Source organism: Heterodontus francisci, chromosome 5 (genome assembly GCF_036365525.1).
Source record: "Heterodontus francisci isolate sHetFra1 chromosome 5, sHetFra1.hap1, whole genome shotgun sequence".
NCBI lineage: Eukaryota > Metazoa > Chordata > Chondrichthyes > Heterodontiformes > Heterodontidae > Heterodontus > Heterodontus francisci.
This window is the reverse complement of record NC_090375.1, coordinates 111,507,136-111,530,448: the sequence shown is the minus strand read 5'-3', so window position 1 is coordinate 111,530,448 and position 23,313 is coordinate 111,507,136.

Sequence of the window (23,313 nt, the reverse complement as noted above, 5' to 3'; positions counted from 1 at the left end):
AAAGATTCAGTGCCAAGGTCACCTTCACAGCCACTGGCAATACTCTGAGGTTGCAGTTGTGCCCGCAGCAAGTAGCAGATTTCTTTGAGCACCTCCTTAGTGAAGCACCGATGTCTCACACATTGTTCCTTGCTGAGGTTCATGTAGGGTAATGGCTCTCTGAACACCCTGGATGCCCTTCTCCCCATCCTCCTCCTTCTTCCAGCAGCTTGTCCTGCTCTGTGTGCCTTCTGATCATTATCCTGTTATGCTGTATTCCAAGGGAAATGCCTACTACTGCACCCATGACTGGGAGCAACTGGTTTGTGTAGAACCCTTGAAGTCAGCAAAATGTTGCTCAGCAGCTGCCACACCATTCCCTGTATATTTTTGAAACTTAAAACAACTATGGAAATCACAAAACAAAAACATGTAGAATTATAGCAGAAGACAGAAGAAATCAACCTGTGGGTAGTTGATGATCCCTCTAAATAGTGCGAGTGGAGGTGGGTCCTTCCTGATGTTTAACACTTGTTCAGCTGTGCGAGGTTAAAAGAGGGCATCAGCTGGAGCGTTGAACTCCAAAATGGCAGCGCCGGTGTCAAATCAGCATTGCCTGCTGATTGACGTCATTATCTGCCTGCCCTGCATACCGGCAGCAGACGTTCACTGTGCATGTGTTAACGCCTGCACAAAGATGGCATTCAATGTATTTCATGTCAGAAGTGTGCGTGCATTGTAGGTGTCATTTTGCAGCTCTGAGCATTGTGTTGCCGAGCCCAATTTTTCCCCCACAATATAATTTCTGCAGATACCGCCCCACAGGGTTAGAGTGCCAATTCTAGAAATGGCAAGAGGGAGAGAGACATATAAAAAGTGCATGACAGACATTCAAAGGGAATGAGGGATAGAAGATAACAAAAGACAGCAGGAGACCTCAGAGAGATAGTTACAGGTAAAGTGAGACACAATTTGTTTTTTCCAATACCATAGGAGATCAACTAGCTTAGAAATGAAATACAAAATAAGATTTCTTCAGCCATTCCCAGACTGTAATTCGGAATTGTCTGCTGGAATGAAGGACCTCTGTGTAACTGTTTTGCAGTATGAACTGGCAATTTTTTTTAACTGACAGCCTATAACAGCTAATTTCATATAAGGACACATTTGATTTCTTCAAAGCCTGTATATTTTTGAGGAACATTGAAAGTTATTTTTTTCTCACAATGTAAAAGTGCATGTTTTCTCATAGCTTATTTGAATTTTATCTTATTTTACCATGTTTTAAATAGTGCAATACACTTGCAATCTATCACAACTCACCTTGATGACAGCGGCAGAGTTCTAATACTTGCCTGAAAAAGAAGTGACTAAAGACAGTCATACCACGCTGAAAGGATTGCACTGGTACTGACAGTTTTAACTTAGAACTGCAAAAGAACACCACAGAATTGTATTTTAGTGTGTTGATGACAGCTATGTTAAGAAGATTATGTATCTAGCAATGGCTAGCTTCTTGTTCTCCTAGCATTATGCTGACAGCTGCAGCCAGGCCTCGAGCTTACTGCAGGATGGTTGTTTGCCCTTCAGGCCATTTCTTCCATTGTGAGGCATTAATGAAGTGGCAGTGCCCTGTCAGACCTCATCAGATGTCCTGTGAGGGGAGAATGAAATCAGCTGTATTGACCCACTGGCATATTTATAGGGTCACTCTTTGCCTGCTGCAGTAAATAGTGGCTTTTCAGCCTTGTGGAGTGTTTATTTGTGGCATGATAAATCATATCAGCATGAAGTATATTAATCAGGGAGTGCAGGTCACTCATAATCTTTGTCAGATCAGAACAATTAATCCATTTACACAATGCCTTAGTCTTAAATACATGTAAATACACATCGGTAAACTAACTAAAATGATAAGTTTCATTAATATAAATTAATTTCTCCAAAGCATTGTTATTTAGGCACATTGGCTGGGATTTTATGAGTCCCGTTGTGTTTCCAACGGCAGAACCGGAAGTTGGCGGAACTTCTGTTTCCGCCCTGTTATCCCTTTTGCATCCAATTTTATATGCAAATTAACAGTGCGGCAATGGGCATGGGAGACATGTGTGATCATGCGATGGGGACGGACATTCGTTGGTGGAACCCGCGGTCACTCTGTGAAGCACCATGAGCCACACGTCAATAAATCATTCTGCGTTGCAAACCACAAGGATCAGCAGCCTTAGGAAGCATATGATGATTGCAGCCACATAATAAGCTAACTATAATTTGGACTTTGTTTACTTTCATTTTTGGTTTGCATGCAAGCACCACCTCCCCTTAGTACTTTTTTTTTCTTGTGACTGTTCCCTCTGCCAGCCAGTACCCTGATTTTGCCCCATAGGAGCCCGACATTGACAGCATCCATCCCTCCCTTCAGGCCCCTCATGACCATCTGTTAACTGTCATGCACACATCAACCCACCACCCCCTGCAACTGCCTACAGCCAGCTTCAGCATCAATAACAATCATTACACACCCTGAACACTGCCCTCCTCCCTCGTCTGCCCCTCCACCCACCCGTGACCCCACCCTGTCCTCACCAGCTACCCTCCCCTGCTCCTCCATGCACACCCCCATGCCTTCCCCACCATCCCCTGTGAAGAATCGTCCTTGCTGGTGCCAAGCCTGAAGCCAAACATCAATTCCATTGTTGATGTTCCTTGTGCTGATGAGTCCAAGAAATGAAACCACTGACCTCAGACACAACTGCACAAAGCCAGCTGGTGGACGCCACCTTTAAATAGACATGAACCGGATGGCACTAATTTAACCTCGCAGGTAGGACTTAATCTGAACTAAGGGTAGTAGGGTAATATAGTGTAATGAGTATTCATGGTATGGAAATGAATGCAAAGCTGCAATCCACCACTATGTGGGGTTTCCCCGGACTTCCGCAAACACGCTGCTGATTTAATTGTGATACAAAAACCTGTTGGAAATCCAAAAAACAAATCACGCCTAATTAAATCACCCACCCGCCACCGAAGACACTCTTGCAGGGCTCATAAACCACCACCCCCCGAGGCTAAATTGCCATATTTTATAACAATGAGTAAATTACAAGAAAATAAAATCGCAAGTTAGCATGCACTAAATAACTATAGCTGCGATTTTAACTCCCCTCCAGGAACTGTGCAGACAAGGATTGAGGCGAGAGCAAACTGTCTAGCCCTCCATTACGTGAGGCCGAGGAGATTTTAACCCCCAGGCGGCATCTTAGTTCTCCCCTACACACTCCTGGTGGGAAGCAGTAGCTGGCCAGCAGGCGGGAGTGGGATGCTGGTGGCATGAGGATGTTGCCGGGGGCCTTAAGGAATCCCCCAAATAGTTTGCTCCACCATTGATGGCTGTTCCTTCAGCTGTCTAGGCACTATGCTCTGGAATTGCCACCCTAAACCTCTCTGCCTCTCTCTCCAGACCAACCTTTTAGTCACCTCTCCTAATATCTCCTTATTTGGCTCCATGGTGATTATGTCTCTGTCCTGGTATATTTCCTATAGTAACAAAGCTAAATAAATGAAAGTTGTTGATGCATGATGTCAATAGAGTTATAGAGTCATTTACGGCACAGAAGGAGGCCATTTGGTCCATCAAGTCTATGCTGGCTCTCCACAGAGCTATCCAGTCAGTCCCATTGCCCCACTCGATCCCCTTGGCCCTGCAAGTTTATTTCCTTTCCATGGCCATCCAATTTCCTTTTGAAATCATTGAACATCTCCACTTCCACCATACTTGTGGGCAGTGAGTTCTAGGTCATTACCACCTGCTGCATAAAAAAGTTCTTCCTCACATTTTCCCTACATCTCTTGCCCAAAACCTTCAATCTGTGTTCCCTAGTTCTTGTACTATCAGTTTTTCCTTGTCTAACTTATCTAAGCCTGTCATAATCTTGTACACCTCTATCAAATCTCCCCTCAATCCCCTTTGTTCCAGAGAGCACAACCCTATCTTTTCCAACCTAACCTTGTAACCAAGATTCCCCCATTCCTGGCACAATGCTGGTAAATCTCCTCTGCACCCTCTCAAGGAACCTCACATCCTTAATTAAATTAAATAATTAAGTAATTAAAAGGTCTAATTGAATGTTAGCCTTTATCTTCAGAGGGCTGGAGTACAAAAAGATGTAAGATATGTTTTAGTTGTGTAAAGTTTTGATTAGACCGCATCTAGAGTATTGTAGTCAGTTCTGGTTACTGCACCTAAATTAGTCTTGGAAGGACTGCAGCACAAATTCAGCTGAATGTTACTGGGACTAAAAGGGTTAAATTATGAGGACAGGTGGCAGGCACTAGGCCTGTATTCCCTTGTGTATAGAATATTAAGGGGTGATCTACTTGAGCTGTTTAAGATGATGAAAGGATTTGTTAGGGTAAAAAAGAGTAACTCTAAACACAGAGAGGAAGGAGGAGCAGGATAGTGGTCTTCCCCATGGTGCAAAGAACCACCGACTGCATACATAGGGCTTTGTGGGCGCTGCTTCTCAATGGTGAAATATCCTGGAACTGCAAAGGTTACCACTCACTCAACATGCAGTTGATATGTGATCACAACCAGAATGTCATGCTGGTGAATGTCTGCTATTCAGGCAGCAGTCATGATTCATTCATCCTGTACCAATCTGCTGTTCCAACAATCTTTCAGCCACCATGTCAAACCAGAGGGTGACTGCTTGGTGACAAGAGTTATCCACTCTACACCAGGCTGATGACTTCCCTCCACAACTCCATCACACATGGCCAGCGCTCATACATTGGAAGGCACGCTGCCATGAGGAATGCCATCAAGCAGACCATCAAGTGCTGAAGCAATGGTTCTGCTGCCTGGACCACTCTGGAAGAGCCCTCCAGTTCTTGCTAGAGCAGGAGCCTCAATTTGCAGTGGTCTATTGTACCCTCCACAGCCTGGCCATCTTGACGGCACTGCCCTTTCCACCATGGGTTCAGCGAACACCTCAAGAGGAGGAAGAAGAGAAGGAGGAGGTGCAAGAGGAAGAGAAGGAGGAGGAAGAGGAAGAGGAAAGGAGGAGGCAACCAGCATATCCACATTCCGGAAAGGCTATTCGTGAGTGCATCTTTAGACTCCGTTTCCCCTGACTGATACCCCAGACGACCATTGTACAACAGTACCTCACCTTATCATTACTCTGTGATGAGCCATCATAGCGTACACTTGGCCACAATCCTGAAATACAAGCTACTACAAAACAACCATTCCATACCAACTTTATCCACTAACATGTCCAATACTCCATACAATACTCAACTAGTAACCCTTGTGTATCGCCTGATTGCCTGTCTTGCCGGTGCCTTTGCCTGTCCTAGTGCTCCTACACAGTGCTACCCCAGTGGCTGCAGCATGGCTGGTGGAAGGCTGTTGGGGAGCTACCATGATCCCCAACACTCTCCCTGCTTCCCAGTTAACATTGGGGCTTTTCACTTACCATTTACCAACAACTCACCTCTTGTTAAAGTTGGAGCTTTAAATGTATGTCACGGGCAATCAGTTTCTTTCCTTGCATGTGCATGTGCCTATGTACATAGATGACCACCTTTAGGTGATGAACGTGACTCTATATATTTCAATTAGTTTGCAACATATCTTACTGACATACTCGTGGGGAGGAATTTTAACTCACAGAAACCAGGCAAGGGACCAGTAAAAAGGAGAGAGAGACTTACCGGTTGGCCTCCCGTAACTGCAATTTTAAATTGCAGGCACCAAAGACACCCAATCAAAGCCATTAGGGGCTTCTTTAAGTATATAGACTGGGTCCTGATGAATGTTGGCCTGAGCAGGGAAATAACTGCAGCTTGTGACTGGGAGAACAAGATCCTCAAGGCAAGTATCCTTCTTTCCTTTGCCAGACCCAGAAAAGAAGGCCCCAAGAAAACAATAAGCAAAGTCTAGGTTTCCCTTGTCCTGGACAATCTGCCTTCCCAAACACTGACCAGTCCAGAATCTAGCATGACTGGATGAGATATTGGGCTGGATTTTATAGAGGCCTTGATGTCGGGATCTGTGGCGGCGGGGTGGCGGTGGGGGGTGCGGCATGAAGATCATCCCGGATGAGGCCCACCATAGACCTTGCACCAGCAGGGCCCGTCCTGATATTGCCGGCAGGGGCAAGGCCTCGTGGCAGCCCCCAACCCCTGCTGCTCGGCAACGGGACCGTAATTTAAATATTCAAAAAAAATTTACTTATTTGCATTAATGACTTTCCCATCTCCTCCTGAAGTGGCACTGCGATCTTCATCCTGGCAGCCGGCACTGCCGCACCTTTGGATCCCCGTCCAAGGAAACGAGGTGCAACATTGGAGGAAAGGGAGAGGAGGTAAGTTTATCAGTGCGGGTGGTGGGGGGACGGGGTCAAATAAACATCAAGGGAGTAGGGAATGGTGAGAAGGGTTAGGGTTGAAAGTTTGTACAGTTTGGGGGTAAAGGTCAGATTGTGAAGGTAAGTGCTTTTTGGGCGGAAAGGGCAAATATTAAATATTTCAATTTACCGGTAGTGCTAACAGCCCTTTAAAGATGGCATCAGCGCCTGCACACTGACAGCTGACGCCATTGCCAGGGACGGACAGCCTGCCCCCTCCATGTGATCGGGGGAAGCGGCCTGCCCCGGCTATTTAAATGAGCCGCCTTGGAATCGCAGCGGCTCTTTGGCATGCGGCCCGCACGGGTGGGCTGCCATTGTTTTCACCCACCGCTGATTTCGGCAACGGGCTTATAAAATTCAGCCCATTGTCTCTGTAGGCAATGTTCCCGGAAAAGTTTCCAGTTCATGAGTCTTGTCCTCGAATACCTTTACTTTTAATTTCCCATGTTGGAATATGTCTAATGCATAAGTGAGGTACAGCACAGAGAATGTAGTGTAAGTCATCTTGAATAAAAGTGTCTGCTAAATGCTTAAATAATAATAAAAATAAATGCGTTAGAGAGAATTATCTAGACTGTTTATATTATTGTTATTATTACCATATAACATAGATCCTACAGCACTAGTGCAGTTGCCATAGCTACAACGTTGACTGAATGGCGTATGATGTAAAACACATGCAAGATTTGAGATGCAGTGTAAAGTGAAAATGCTGTTGTCAAAAAAAGTGTAATGTTGCTTTCACAACTAGCTTCAATAGGATTTTCCAAATGGAAAGAAACATCTGTATTATGTTCAATATGTCAGTCAGTGTTTTCCATTTCGAGTACCAGCAGGACATCTATAAAAGAACACGAAGGTACCAATAAACATAAAGCTGTTCTTACATCACATGCTAGTTCATGTCCAGTTACCAATTTGTTAGCAAAGTTGAGCTAACACAAACTGGGCCATATAGACAGCGGGTTCCTAACCAGGGTTATTGTATTATTTATAAGCGGTGTCTGAAAATATAATCACCCTACCAGAATCCACCCATCCCTGCAAGTGGCCTCCACGTTGCCTGATTTTAATGGCCATGCAGCAACTTCCTGACAGTTTTGGCCATAAGATTGGCCAGTGGTTTGTTAATGAGGCTGGTCCGCCCAATGTCACTCCTGGAAGGGTCGGCTGCTCGTCAGGTTGCTTTCAGTCCCAGGAGTTAAAATTCATTCCTGAGGCTATCAGTTGCTGCCTGTTTACCAACTTCATTCTGTCACAATAGAGCCTCTGATTTTTCAGACAGTTGTGTGGCTCTGCTATTTTGTAAGCTATCTTTGAATATGTTTCCAGTAGTTTCACTTTAAAAAACTAACCAGCTAACTCCCTCACATCCCTTCTAATCAATTGACTCAAACTACTACATTGACACAACGAAAAATAGCTAATCCTTTTGCCAGTGTATTTAGTGGGAGTGGTCAAACTGTGACTATGTCTGTCCATTAATTTACCATGACTAATATCAAACCCCCAGTGAACCACATTATTATTAACTTCTGAAGGAACACTGTGTAAGTGTGTAGGCTGGCCTCTGCATTATTTTGGAGAGAGCAGTTCCTCACACTAAAAGAAAGTGTTTGAAGTCTGATGTAGAATTCATTAACACCTCCAGCAACCTAATGCAAGGTTGCAGTTATTCCTTAGAGGATGCTCAGGTTTGGCCTAGAATACTTGAAGTTGTAAGCCCTGAGGCAGTGGCATGGCAATCTTGTTAAAATTCAGTAGCATGAGGAAAATCATGCACCTGCTGTGCAAACTAAACAAAGCTCAATGCAATTTTGTCGACAGCACTTTGCCTGCCTTCAATTAGGCAGAGACATTGTCACAAATGTGATGTGGATATATTACATTGGAGGATATGGCAGTGCCCAATGCTGTTTTACTTTTTACATTCAGTTTGGTGGATCTTCACATGCACCCCAAAAGGTTTATTAAAATAATTCAGCAGAGTTCTCCCCACTTACCACATGTGTAAAAGCATCAGGCCTATGTTATGAGAAAGCCAACTTGGCCAATGAAGGTTAGTTTTCACAGCAGGGTCCTGCTGGGAAAGAAAAAGTAAAACCTACGCAATTTAAATTTTGCAAGACTGAAATGTAAAACAAATTATTTAAAACAGTCAGACATCAAAATTTTCAAGCCAATTTAGCTAATAATTTGAATAAATATGTGCTCCCTGACATTCTTAGACATAATAGTTAAGTGTGCAACTCATGTAAATTAATACATTGTATTGCACAATTTTTCCAAGTTAGATGATTTCGAGATAACGGAGAGAATTTTATGCTCTCCCCCATATTGGGTTTGGAAGCAGGAGAGCATCAGGCGGGATGGTGGTGGGGTGGGGTGGGGGGAGGGGGAATCCCCACCACCATCCCACTGACACCCAAATTAAGTTCATGGCGGGAAGGCCTTTGAACGGCCTTCCCACCCCACCGCCAATTGAGGGCCTCAAGTGGCAATTAATGCCCAACTAAGAACCTCATTCTGTTGCTGCTGGAATTAGCCCAGAGGCAGGCAGACCTGTTGATGCACAGGGACCATCCCAAGCAAACCCATGTGGGTTGCTTACCAGCTCTGAGGCTGGGCGGTGTTGGGGCGTTGTTAAAAGGTACTTAGTGCCTGAACGAGGGGCCCAGCATCGGAAAGGGGGGGGGGGGGGAGGAACGACGACAGCCACCCCCTGCCCTTGTTGCTGACCCCCCCGGACACTCCACCCTCCCCCGCGACCCCTACCCCACGAAAGCCATCCCGTTGTGACTTGCCTGTGGCCTGGTTCCAGGGCCTCAGGTGAGTCCAGTACCAGCAGCAGCCACCACCTCTGTGGTGGCGCTTCTTAGTTAAAGAGCTGCTGGCCTCTGATTGGCCGAGAGCAGCCAGAGGGCAGGACTTCTGTCGCCGGGGTCCTTGATCCTGGGGGAGGCCTGCTGCTGTCCACTTAGGTTGCTAATTGGCACTCGATTTGGTGGGCCTTCCCCAGAGGGGTGACGCGGGGCTCAACGGCGCTTCAGTGAAGAGTGCAGGAAGGCATGCCAGGAACAGCACCAGGCATACCTCAAAATAAGTAGTCAACCTGGTGAAGCTACAACACAGGAATATTTGAAAACAGCAGAAGCAGCATGTGATAGACAGGGCTAAGTGATCCCATAACCAATAGATCAGATCTAAGCTCTGCAGTCCTGCCACATCCAGCCGTGAATGGTGGTGGACAATTAAACAACTAACTGGAGGAGGAGACTCCACAAATATCCACATCCTCAATGACGGGGGAGCCCAGCACATCAGTGCGAAAGATAAGGCTGAAGCATTTGCATCCATCTTCAGCCAGAAGTGCCGAGTGGATGATCCATCTCAGCCTCCTGCTGAGGTCCCCAGCATCACAGATGCCAGTCTTCAGTCAATCCGATTGACTCCACGTGATATCAAGAAGCAGCTCAAGGTACTGGATACTGCAAAGGCTCGGGACCCTGGCAACATTCCGGCAATAGTACTGAAGACTTATGCTCCAGAACTAGCCACTAGCAATCTGTTCCAGTACATTTACAACACTGGAACCTACCTGGAAATGTGGAAAATTGCCCAGGTATGTCCTGTCCACAAAAAACAGGACAAATCCAACCCAGCCAATTACCACCCTACCAGTCTACTCTCGATCATCAACAAAGTGATGGAAGGGGTCGTCAACAGTGCTATCAATTGGCACTTGCTCAGCAATAACCTGCTCACTGATGCTCAGTTTGGATTCCCACAGAGCCCCTCGGCTCCTGACCTCATTACAGCCTTGGTCCAAACATGGACAAAAGAGCTAGACTCCAGAGGTGAGGTGAGAGTAACTGCTCTTGACATCAAGGCAGCATCTCACTGAGTATGGCATCAAGGAACCTTGCAAAACTGGAGTCAATGAGAATCAAGGGGAAATCTCTCTGCTGGCTGGAGTCATACCTAGCAAAAAAGGAAGATGATTGTGGTTGTTGGAAGTCAATCATCTCAGTCCCAGGACATCACTGCAGTAGTTTGTCAGGGTAGTGTCCTAGGCACAATCATCTTCAGCTGCTTTATAAATGAACTTCCCTCCATCATTAGATCAGAAATTGGGATCTTTGCTGATGATTTCACAATGTTCAGCAACATTTCGCCACTCCTCAGATATGGAAGCAGTCCGTGTCCAGATGCAACAAGACCTGGACAACATCCAGGCTTGGGCTGATAAGTGGCAAGTAACAACTGTGCCACACAAGTGCTAGGCGATGACCATCTCAAACAAGAGAGAATCTAACCATCTGCCCTTGATGTTCAATGGCATTACCATCGCTGAATCCCATGCTATCAACATCCTGGGGGTCACCATTGGCCAGAAACTGAACTTGAGTAGCCATATAAATGCTGTGGCTACTAGAGCAGGTCAGAGACTAGGAATTCTGCAGTGAGTAACTCACCTCCTGACTCCCCAACGCCTGTTCCAATCTACAAGGCACAGGTCAGGAATGTGACAGAATACTCTCCACTTTCCTGGATGGGTGCAGCTTCAACAACACTCAAGAAGCTCGACTCCATCCAGGACAAAGCAGCCTGCTTGATTGGCACCCCATCCAGCAGCTTCAACATTCACTCCCTTCACCACCGATGCACAGTGGCAGCAGTGTTTTCCATCTACAAGATGCACTGCAGCAACTCACCGAGGCTCTTTCAACAGCACCTTCCAAACTGCGACCTCAACCACCTAGAAGGACAAGGGCAGCAGATGCATGGGAACAGCACAATCTGCAAGTTTCCCTCCAAGCCACACACCATCCTGACTTGGTACAATATTGCCCTTCCTTCACTGTCGCTGGGTCAAAGTCCTGGAACTCCCTTCCTAACAGCACTGTGGGTATACCTACACCCTAAGGATTGCTGTGGTTCAAGAAGGCAGTTCACCACCACCTTCTCAAGGGCAATCAGGGATGGACAATAAATGCTGGCCTGGCCAGCGTGCCCACACCCCACAAATGAATAATAGAAACAAAATTTTGACGGTGGTCGAGATCACCATCGCCAAGACAAAATCTGGGCCTACGGGTGTGTTTCCAACATCATACTTTGTATTGATTCTGTATTGATTTGGTAATTTCTATTTTGCTTCAGTGTAGCACACAGCAGATAAAGTTAATGCACTAACATAGCATGCACTTGGAAAAAACAGCTTTAATTGCAACCACAATGGCAGCTGTTGGTAGGCTGTACAGCTGCACTTATTTAGTGAGCATAGACATGACTTAACTTGGTAGATGTTATATGCAAAAAAGTGTAAATACTCTAGGTTTTACAAAGTGTTAGGCACAAATAATGTTCTGCCAAGGTCTGTCTGAGGTAACCCTGACGACTATAGATTGTCCAAGTGTAATAGGACATTTATATCTCTAGATAATTCTTTTGTGTCTTTCTGTACCTACTTATAATTAAAAAAAATCCGAGCACAATGAGTAGGTTGTTTTCCTTCAGAAAAATATGGATGTGAGTACCAATGCAGATTTTTTTTAGCAGTGAAAATCCCATTGAGAATAGATGGAAATGCCTTGGATGATTTCTGCAAAACTGAATAGATTATTGTAATATTGGGCTGGATTTTATGCAGGAGGCGGGGCTCCAGGCTCTGGGCCAAAATGTCAGGGGAACGCCTTCTCAGCATTTTTCTGACCCCGGTGCCATCCTCCGGTCTTTAGAGGTGAAAGTTTAAGGAGGCGGGAACCACGTCTCTTTAAAGATTTAATCAGGACGGGGATTCCACCCCCAAGAGCTGCTGGCCAATCACAGGGCTGGGAATGGTAGTCACTGCCGGTATTGCAGAGACCTTAGACTCAGGACCAGTGCAGGAACCCCGGACCTCAGGTAAGTGAGGCGGGGTCACCGGGGCCAGTCCAGAAGGCCCCGGAGAGGGAGGTTTGGAGGGGGTGGGCATTTGGTCCTGGGGAGGGGGGTCCTGGGGAGTACAATTGTTCCTGTTGGGAGTCCTCCATGGGCCACAAATTGCTCACAAAGGACGGAGCACCCAGCATTCCCCCCCCCCCCACCCCAAGCCTGCAGAGAGGACATCTCCTTTCCAAGGTATCCTTCCCACTTGGCGGATGCCCCCTATGCGCCCCCCCCCCACCCCCACTGCTGGTAAGATCCCAGCGGTGGCGGGAAGGGGCTCTTATTTGGCCTTTGGACGGGAAGGTTGTCATCGGCCTATCCCGCCCCCGGGAGATTCACAACCACGATTCCCGGCATCGTGTTCTGTGACGGACGATTCTGCCCCGATGCTCCGGCACCCCCCCTGCCACCACCACGAAACCTGCCGTCAGAGTGAGCACAAAATCAGGCCCATTGTGTATAAGGCATTAATTTGTTTACTGATTCAGTAAGATGCAAGAGATGTGGTTAACTCTTAACTGCCCTCTGAAATGGCCTATCAAGCCACTGTTGTCAAGGTCAATTAGGGATGGGCAACAAATGCTGGCTCTGCCAGCGATGCCCACATCCCATGAAAGAGAAAATAAGATGGCATTAGGATTTACTAGTTGGGCTATTCCTTGATATTCTCTAAAGCATGCTATAGAGATGCCCTTAAAAGGTTGGCCATTGAGTTTGAACACTTAATTATTTCAAGTTCAGTTTCAGAATCTCCCAATGCCTGTTCAGAAAAGTACAATGTAATCATTATGAAGGATTCTTTACAGTTCCAATTTTCTGCTGTGAACTCAGTAGAATATTTTATTAAATGTTTACATGCTAACAAGCCAGTTTCTACTGAACCTGCTCTGGGAAGTATAGTGTAACCAGTGGCATCTGTATGGATACATAAACCATCATTCTGGTTATTATTAGCCCCAGGGACACAGAAACATCCCTCTGTAACTCCACTTACTTATATATGAGTGAACATCTGCTGGATGTTAAAATGTTTTCGTCACACTCACAGAATTTAGGTTATGCCCCTAAAGTAACAGAAGCAGGTGGAAATCTCACCCACAGGCTGTACAAGGAAGTAATCAAAAGATATGAAATAAGGACATTTAACACCCTCAGCCTTTTGTTGCAACATTGGAAAAGTTAGGCATTGGAAAAGTCCGTAGAACTAAATGTAGAAAGAAGCCTCACTCACTGATGATTAAATCTGTTATTTTGCTGGTCAGGATCAATGCTATATTCTGCGTTATTAACAATAAGTAATTGTGTTGATCATGCATCACAGAGGCAGATTTTTAGTTCTCGATATGGGATTCCTAAGTACTTATATCTTTGTAACTTTTTGCGGGCATTTTGAAATTCCTCCATGAATTTCTTTTTCACTCTCATCTGCTGTTGCTCACTGTTAGCACATGATTTGCATCTTGAAAGTCAATTATCAGCATGCACTATGAAATGCTGAGTCCTGTTCAGAGCTCGACATAATACTATCTAGAAGTAGTTCTAGCATTGAGAATCTGCACATGCAGTTTCATGATTACCCTGCAAAATATGTGAATGTGTTGCTGAAAGGTGCTCCAAAGGTTCAGCAGAGGTTTTAAATAGATGCTCTGAAGGAGCTCCCATCTTCACGTAATGTCATTGTTCTTAAAATGACTTGATTCATTTTGACTTGCTTCAAGTACCTTCTATGAATTTTTCCACGTATTTCACATTTTGTTGTTTAGCCCTTTTATTGCTTAGCTTGTTTTGCCATAAACAAAGGCCTCAATTTTAAGTTTGCAAAGCACTGGGAGTGGCTGGGGAAGTGAGGTGGGAGGGGGGCCCTGATAACAGCCAGGAAATCTGGAAGTAAGTGCAGTGTGTCTGTGCTTTTTAACTCAGCCACCTCTCATTTTCATTTTACTTCCAGGTTTCCCAGCCAAATAGTGGCAGTGGGTGGAATGTGGACCTGCATCATGTGATGGTAACTCCAGTATTTAAAGGGCTAATCCAAACATGCAAGTTGAAGGAGTTGGAATTGGCTGTCAGACGCCTGTAGGTGGCAGAATGGAGTGTAGATGGGCAAAGGTTGCACCCTGTTTCATTGATGCCTCCCAGTTTGTGCTGCTGGGGGTTATAGGAGTAGGAGAACGTGATATTGTTCCCTAGCAACCAGGGGAAGAAGCCTGCTAAGACAAAGAAGGCATGGTTGGAGGTTGTGGAAGAGGTTAGCAGCAGGATTGGGGTACCATGCTCCTGGATTCCGTGCAAAAAGCACTTTAATGATCTAAACAGATCAGGAAAAGCGAGTACAGTTGCACATTCACCGACATCCTGCTGTGTGCATCACTCCACTCCCTCACTCTGCATTTGCAAACCTACTCCATCACATCACTCCTCACACCCACTTACCTTGCAGGTACCTTCTCTTTCTATGCATGTCCTCACAACCCCGTTCCCTTCTGTCTACTGCAACTCACCCTCATCCTTATACAATGTCATGCCTTTCCCTCATCGTCACCCGCATCAAATGTACACAATCCATTGGATGAACACAGACCATTACACTCATTCATAGCTCTTTTCATTCCCTCATTGCAGGAGAAGAGAGTACGGAACACCAGGAAAGGGAGAGAACTGGAGGGGGTCCTCTGCAGATCACGCAGCTCACAACTGCAACGTTCTTACTTTGCAAGGACTAATTTATGTCTTTTATCTCCCACAGGGCCTTCACACCTGCAGCAGGATGTTGATGGTTGTGGCAGACAATAAGTCTTCAGAGGAATTGAGTCCTTCCAAGGGTGCACTGTCATAGGCATTTTCATCCAATGGATTGAGCGCATTTGATACGGGTCCTGTGAGAGAGGGCATGACATTGTATAAGGATAAGTGTGAGTGGGAGTGGTGGATGGATAGATGTGAGGAGGTGCATCATGCATCAGCTCAGATACTCACACTTGGTGGTTCCAGTTAGACAGAGTTGGGTTTCACCTGATGACTCACACTTCACAAATGAGCAACTGCAGAGAGTGGAGACAGAGACAGCAGTGGAGTGTCCACAACACAGAGCACAGCCCTCTCCAAGCCATGTGCAGCTGGACACAGATCCTATACCCTGGGGAGTGTCGATGAAAACGAGAATCATTGAACAGCAGCAGACAATGCGCGATGCACTGACGGGTCTTCAAAGTGGACTCAACATAATTGCAGAAAGATTGGAGTCCACCGGCAGTATGAGGACTTTGATGTCACAGGTCACTGAGATAATGAGAGGAAATTTACTGACCCCGCCCCCCCCCGACATCAGGGTCGTGGCGGGGAAGCCCAGAAAATACTTCCAGGAGAAACCTGTCACGCTCCCCGACGTCATGAAGGCCCCGCCCCATTTTACTGCCAGCGACGGGACCTTGGAGCTCCCGCCGCTCAATTATGGCATCCCAATTTAAATATGCAAAGTGCTACTTACCTTGCCTCATTATGCTTCCCACTGCCTATCACTCTACAGTTCCACATTTTTCTATGAAAAGGCGTCACTCGCGTGCCGTCCCGTTCACAACTTAAAACATCCAGTGGACTAGCAGTGGCAGTCCTCGGAGCTTGTGCAGGTAAGTCTTTCTAAAGGGGTCGCAACTCTGAAAGCGTTTTCATGGAGGTGGGAGGGGGGCTGGTATTAGTGGGGGCACAAATCTGCAGGCATGAAGGGAGGTGGGGGGATGGTATAATCGGGAGCACAACTGTGCAGCCATGAAGTGAGGTACTGCATACCCTCCCTAAAGGTTTGCCACTCTGCACCACTGTTTTTGTGTGAGTGAAGGAGCAATGGCACGCCAGCCACACTGTATGTGGGGAGAGTGCCAGTAACGGTGGGTGTGTAAAGTTTATCTGGCTGGTAGGCCAATCGATGCAGCTGTTACAATCAAATTGTGGTCATGCTGTGTGCCATTCTTATTGGGAGTTAAGACGGGCAATGCCATGCCACTCCACGTAGTTGATGCATGAAATCATCTGTTGTAACAGTTAACATCAGTCTCTGGCCTGTTAGGTGCCTTCGAAGAAGTAAAGGAACCGAATGTAATTGCAACGTGGAAATGGAGATGTTTCACTCCATATAATAAAAGCCATTTCCGCCACCTCCAGCGTAATGCCACTACCAGTTGCATCTTTATCTCCCTTCCCCTGTCAGCATTCCGAAGGGATCGTTCCCTCTGCGACACCCTGGTCCACTCCTCCATTACCCCCACCACCTCGTCCCCGTCCCATGGCACCTTCCCCTGTAATCGCAGGAGGTGTAATTCCTGCCCATTTACCTCCTCTCTCCTCACTATCACAGGCCCCAAACACTCCTTTCAAGTGAAGCAGTGATTTACTTGTACTTCTTTCAATGTAGTATACTGTATTCGCTGCTCACAGTGTGGTCTCCTCTACATTGGGGAGACCAAGCGCAGATTGGGTGACCGCTTTGCGGAACATCTCCGCTCAGTCCGCAAGCAGGACCCTGAGCTTCCAATTGCTTGCCATTTCAACACTCCCCCCTGCTCTCATGCTCACATCTCTGTCCTGGGATTGCTGCAGTGTTCCAGTGAACATCAACGCAATCTCGAGGAACATCATCTCATCTACCGATTAGGCACACTACAGCCTGCCGGACTGAACATTGAGTTCAATAATTTCAGAGCATGACAGCCCCCACTTTACTTTCATTTTTAGTTATTTTTTCTTCTTTTTTTTTTACATTCTTTTTTGCATTTTTTACAATCTTTTTTTTTGCATTTATTTTATCTCATCTTAGTTTGTTCAGTTTGCTTACCCACTGTTATTTTTCAGGTTTGCACTTGCTGCTGTTCAATCTTCAGTCCATTAACACCTAATCTGTACTAATGCTTTGTCTTTCAACACACCATTAACATATTGTTTGCCTTTGCTCCATGACCTTTTGGTCAGCTATGGGCCTGGTCCAATCTACACCTTCTCCTTTGTTATCTCTTGCCCCACCCCCACCTCACTTGCTTATAATCTGTGACTTTTCTAATATTTGTCAGTTCCGAAGAAGGGTCACTGACCCGAAATGTTAACTCTGCTTTTCTTTTCACAGATGCTGCCAGACCTGCTGAGTGGTTCCAGCATTTCTTGTTTTTATTTCATGTTTCACTCCATGTTCATTGTCACGCTTGGCATGAGGATCCGTATGCGCCGCAGGCAAAACCAGCAGGTAGGTGCAGCCCACATAGAGGCTCACGTTTGTGAGCAGCAGCAGCCCTCAAGGGGAGCTGGCCACTGTGGAACGCCGCGCATCTACAAGGTCCCGCATGACATAACAGCGGATGTCAAAGAGCCACTGTCAGAGGCGACTGCGGCTGTCGAGAGAGGCAGTGACACATCTCTGTGCCGTGCTCAACGATGACCTGCAGCCCATGGGATTCAGTGGCCATCCTATGCCTGTGGCCCTCAAAGTGACAGCAGCTCTTAACTTTTATGCCTCTGCATCATTTCAGGGGCCCACCAGAGACCTTTGCAGTGTCACACAGTCAGCAGCGCACCTCTGCATCAGGGAGGTTACCGATGCCCTGGTCCAGTGGGCCGGTGACTATGTCCACTTCACGATGGACCCTGAGACCCAGGCCCAGAGGGCCATCGGTTTTGGCTCCATCACGTAACTCCCCCAGGTGCAAGGGGGATCCTTGCAGCCATCAAGGATCCCACCAGGTGACCAGTTGCATATGTAAACCGAAACGGATTCCACTCACTCAACATACAGCTAGTATGTGATCACCGGAAGTGCTTCATGCAAATCTGTGCCTGCTTTCCAGGCAGCTGCCATGACTCCTTCATCCTGCACGAGTCCCAGATACCATTGCTATTCACTGAACTGGCTCAGATGGGGGTGTGGCTTCTTGGAGACAAGGGCTATCCCTTGCAGACGAGGCTCCTGACACCAATGAGAGACCCCACCACTGCTGCAGAGGAGATATACAATGACAGCCATTGCGTGACAAGAGCCACCATTCAGCAGTATGCTGAAAATGCACTTCCGCTGCCTGGAAAGATCAGGTGGTGCTCAGCAGTAAGCACTAGAAAGGGTATCTCATATCATTGCTGTTTGCCGTGCTCTGCATAACTATGCACTAAATAGGGGGGAGGCCTTGCAGGATGAGGAGAGACGTCAGCAGGACTCCTTAGATGATGAGGACACTGAGGATTTACAACAAGAAAGGCGCATGGGAGGACAGAGAGCATCTAGGCACCGCATGCAGGGTAAGCAGCGAGCTAGGGATGCATGGCAGCACTTTATTGATCAAAGGCTCACCACTCCATAGGAAGCACCATGAGCTCGGCAAGCCAGATAGCACCCTCGCTCACCTGCTGAGCAGCAGTCTGCATCTATAATATCTTTGTCTCAACCATTAGAGGCAGCAGCAGACTGAGACAGTCCATGTTACTGCATCCATGGAGACACACTTGAGTAATGCTGGCAGGGCAATGATGTTATTCCATACATTGGCACTTCTGAAAGGCCAACGATGTAAAGGGATGAGACATGAGTGGTACATGCTGGCATACTTCATTCATACAGTAAAAACGGCACACGTTAGTGAGGAACATTTAGTGAGAAGCATATTTGCATTGTTGTGGCACCTACGTGTTCCCATTTGTATCATTTTTTTTTTAAATGCTTGCTTGGTGCAACCTTTGTGCTAGCAGCCTCACTGGAGGAAGACTGCTGATCTGATTGCCCTTTGGCTGTGGATGACTTTGGCGGTCGTCCTCTACACACACAAGGTCTGGAGGGCCCCGGCTGGCTGTGGGGATCCTGCGTCAGCACAGAACTCTCCTCAGATGTCGCAGCTGCTGGAGGTTGACTCACCGGCGGAGGGGCCGGTGTCCACATTGGAATCACCTTGAGGGGGGACAGTCTCTTGTCCCACTCTCGCCTTGCCACTGTTGATTGGATGTCATGGTCGCGGTGAGGGATTGCAGGTCAGTGCATAGTAATTGATTCTGCTTCATCATGAGGGCCACCGCCGTCTCAATGGATGACGCCAGGTGCTCAAATGGCTGGGACATGGCAGCTGTCATATCTGGGTGGACTTCCCCAATAAACGCTCAAGGCTGCGCATGCCCTGTGGCATCTCCCCCAGATGGTGCCAGGACTTTTGCATCAGCTGCAGCTCCAGCATGCCCTGTGCTGCCATCAGCAGAAGGTCATCAGTAGCCTGGGGCTCAGCATGGGCCTGGCCACTCACAGCCCTCCGACTGTCAGGGGCCTCGGCTGTCTCAGCCTCAGCCAACTGCTCAGGTGCGTGTGCAGTGCTCTCACCAGCTTGTGACCCAGACCCTAAGGCCGAATGGATACCCACCGAGGTGACTGTATCTGCACTGGTGGAAGGTGTGGCAGTGTCGTGGGATGCTGCTTCCTTGGAGGATGTCTCTTCTTCTGAGGTATGGGAGGTGTCGTGTGCAGCCAGAATCGGTTCGCAACTGGAAGATACATTGGGAAGAGCACACTGTCAGTCTTGATGTTAGGCATGTCACAATTACAACAGCATTGCATCACAGAACAGAACTTGATCATGGTTTATATCAAATGGACGTATGTTCACCATGGACCCCGACATCTACTTCACCAAGGAGCATGCCACATGGCTTCCTGCTGGTTCCAGGGCCTCCTCCTCAGCTTCTGTGAGCTGTGACAAAACCAGATCTGCCAAATGGAAACATATCAATTTTGGCATAAGGAACACTATCTGAACTTTTACTGGACATTGAACAAAACCTGTTTAAAAAGACCACAGAGCTGAATGGCTGAAAGCATGGCAGCATATTTGTACTCTGAGAGACAGTTGAATAGAGAGACAATGGGAGTGCTCCCTGATTCAATTAGCAAGATTGGGCTGGGCAACAGTAATGATCCACATCTTGTCTGTGTAAGAGCCAGCACACCACCCACTCCTTCCCACACCGAGTGTGTCTCGTAAGCTTTGAAGAATCAATAACCCTCACAGGTGATGCTGGTTAAAAAAAAAAGCTGGTCACATGATTAATCTGCTGGCCAACCTGGGAATTGATTGGATTGTGCCTCACAGAAAGGTTTGGGGCAGACTGCAATTGAACTTCAAGAAGAAAGCACCCCTCTCTTTCTGCCTCTCTCTCTCCAGTGAAGTTCCAGGAACCTGCAGAAGCAACTTAAGCCTCAAGACAGAGGACCCCCCCTGCAGCCTTCTGGTACCAGTGAAACAAGTTTGAAAGTGTTCACTGGGCCCCAACGAGAACTGCAAGACTTAACTCCAATCAAGGTTTTTAGATCCAAACCAAAAACAGTAACTGAATTCCATTTACTACTCCAAACCCCCTTTATTCTTTCTCCCCCTCTGTATCTATTCGTGCGTGTGGAGGTTATGCATGCTAGTGCAGTTGCGTATTTTTTGTAACTTTAACTGAATTAGATTTAACTAAGGTAAATAAACTTACACCTTTCTTGTTTAAACCTAAATAACCCTGTCTGATTGGTTAATTTACAATTATAATTAGAGAGCAGCGAGCAAGGACTCATTGAGGTGAAGCTAAAAACAGTGTTTTAAATGTTAAGCCCTGTTATGGCCAAACCAGGAAAGGGGCGAGAGAGGAGCCTGAGGCCTGAGACTCCTTCCTCACCCAGTCATAACAGAAATTTGGGGGCGAGCATCTGGATTGGACCCACAGACAAATGAGAAATTGGAAGTGGGAAATCAAATTGATCCAATCAATAAGAGAAAAAATTTCAATACAGTTTTTCTTGTGGTTGTGTGTGCTAGAATACTAACATGTCTGTGACCAAAGCCAGTAACTACCCAAGCCAGGGAGAGATAACTTGAGGTAAGTTAAAGGCACTGTGTATGGAGGAGTTGAGAAATATGGCTGAGCAGTGTGGGATCACTTTGCGTGCCAAGGCTAGGAAATCGAAATTCCCAAGACTAGTGACCCACCATTTTTCCCTTGAATCTGAAGAATCAGAGACAGGGTTGGAAATAGACTCCGACAGGCAATTGCTAGCAATGATAGAACTGGAACAGAGGAAACTTGAATTAGAAGGCAAGGAAAAAGAAAGACAGGAGAGAGAGAGAGTAGGAAATTTCCAGCAAGAATAGGAGGAAAGAGAGCTGATGCGGCTGGAGTTAGCTGGGGGGGGGGGGGGGGGCAACAGAGTAATTCCAGTGAAAGCATGAAAAATACAGATGGTGCGGGGCTGTGTACTGAGTTTTTTAAATTTTCCCAATTGATTCCAAAATTCAATGAGAGAGACATGGAAGCAATTTTTGTACCTTTTGAGAAATTTGCAAGGCAGTTAAAATGGGCGGCTGAGAACTGGACACTACTGTTGCAAAGTAAGCTCACCGGAAAAGCCAATAAGGTTTATTCCCTGTTGCCAGATAAGACTTCATCAAATTATGAATTGACAGAAAATGATATCCTTGGGGCATATGAGCTAGTACCAGAAGCCTACCACCAGAAGTTCCGAACCCTCAAGAAGCAAGCTGATCAAATTCATTTCTCAGCTATGAAAATCTCAGAGAGGTAATTTTGTTCGAGGAATTTCAAAACTCTCTCCTGCTCTCTATAAAGACACATGTAGAAGAGCAAAAGACTCATAAAGCCCAGCAGGCAGCAGTTCTAGCCGATGAGTTTGCTCTCACTTATAAGTCAGTTTCCCAGGGAAAAACCTTTCCTAATCACTCCCACAAATCTGAAAAGGACAAAGGATGGGAAGGTGATAGTAGCCCAAGCAGTTCTGGGAGAGAAAGAAAAGCAGGACACACAGGGGACCCTCCTCCAGCCAAAAAGGATAGTGCTGTAAGTAGGAGTGAGAACCAGAGACCTGTGTGCTTCCATTGTGATAAGGCAGGTCATCTAACAGCTGACTCCTAGAAACCGTGGGAAAAACCTGTAGCGTTAATCAGGGCACACCTGCTCAGTGTGGGAAAAGGGGCCCTGCTGGAAAGCACAGCTGAGCAGGCTGTGGCTTTAACTGCAGCAGCAGTAACATCCAGAAAAATACTGCTGTGGGTGCAGGAAAAGTTAATAGGATGCCTGAAGTTTATCAGTATTTTGTATCGGAAGGGACAGTAACCCCATACCCCTCAAGTGGGGCAAGCAAGCCCATAGTAATCCTCAGGGATACAGGGGGCCACTAGATCCCTTTTAGAAAAGAAAAGAAAAGAAAATTATAGCACAGGAACAGGCCCTTCGGCCCTCCAAGCCTGCGCCGATCCAGATCCTCTATCTAAACATGACGCCTATTTTCTAAGGGTCTGTATCTCTTTACTTCCTGCCCATTCATGTATCTGTCTAGATACATCTTAAAAGACGCTATCGTGCCCGCGTCTACCACCTCCGCTGGCAACGCGTTCCAGGCACCCACCACCCTCTGTGTAAAGAACTTTCCACGCATATCCCCCCTAAACTTTTCCCCTTTCACTTTGAACTCGTGACCCCTAGTAACTGAATCCCCCACTCTGGGAAAAAGCTTCTTGCTATCCAACCTGTCTATACCTCTCATGATTTTGTACACCTCAATCAGGTCCCCCCTCAACCTCCATCTTTCTAATGAAAATAGTCCTAATCTACTCAACCTCTCTTCATAGCTAGCGCCCTGCATACCAGGCAACATCCTGGTGAACCTCCTCTGCACTCTCTCCAAAGCATCCACATCCTTTTGGTAATGTGGGGACCAGAACTGCACGCAGTATTCCAAATGTGGCCGAACCAAAGTCCTATACAACTGTAACATGACCTGCCAACTCTTGTACTCAATACCCCGTCCGATGAAGGAAAGCATGCCGTATGCCTTCTTGACCACTCTATTGACCTGCGTTGCCACCTTCAGGGAACAATGGACCTGAACACCCAAATCTCTCTGTACATCAATTTTCCCCAGGACTTTTCCATTTACTGTATAGTTCACTCTTGAATTGGATCTTCCAAAATGCAT